Below are 444 nucleotides of genomic sequence, written 5' to 3'. Positions count from 1 at the left end.
AGCTCTCCCTGTTGAACAAATCCTCTCTGCGAGACGTCAGTTACTAATTCAGTTGTTATTGTGAACTGGCAACATGAAATACGCTTCTGGGGATCAGCTCCGCGTTCAGCAAAGGCTACAAGTAACGGCTCAGGCAGTGCTCTAATGTGAGAGAAGGCGGAATTCCTTCCAGGTTTGTTGCCTGGATCAGGTTCGTTGCCTGGATCAGGTTCAGCTCAACTCCCATGATCAGTGTTTTCCTTTTACTTTGGTGAAATCTGGATTCCAACGTGGATCTTTGCGACGCAAGATTATGCCTGTCAAATATGTGAAATTCTGTCAGCATAGGATTAGCAACCAATATCTCACCAAAATGAGTTTCTGGAGGGGGAATCCTGCACCAGCTGCTTATGTTACACTAGTGTCGTACACAAGCCGTTTGAACAGAGCTGGGGGGTCAGTGGT

This window comes from Phaethon lepturus, unplaced genomic scaffold (assembly GCF_000687285.1).
Source record: "Phaethon lepturus isolate BGI_N335 unplaced genomic scaffold, ASM68728v1 scaffold7878, whole genome shotgun sequence".
Lineage (NCBI taxonomy): Eukaryota > Metazoa > Chordata > Aves > Phaethontiformes > Phaethontidae > Phaethon > Phaethon lepturus.
Note: the sequence above shows the minus strand (reverse complement) of the source record.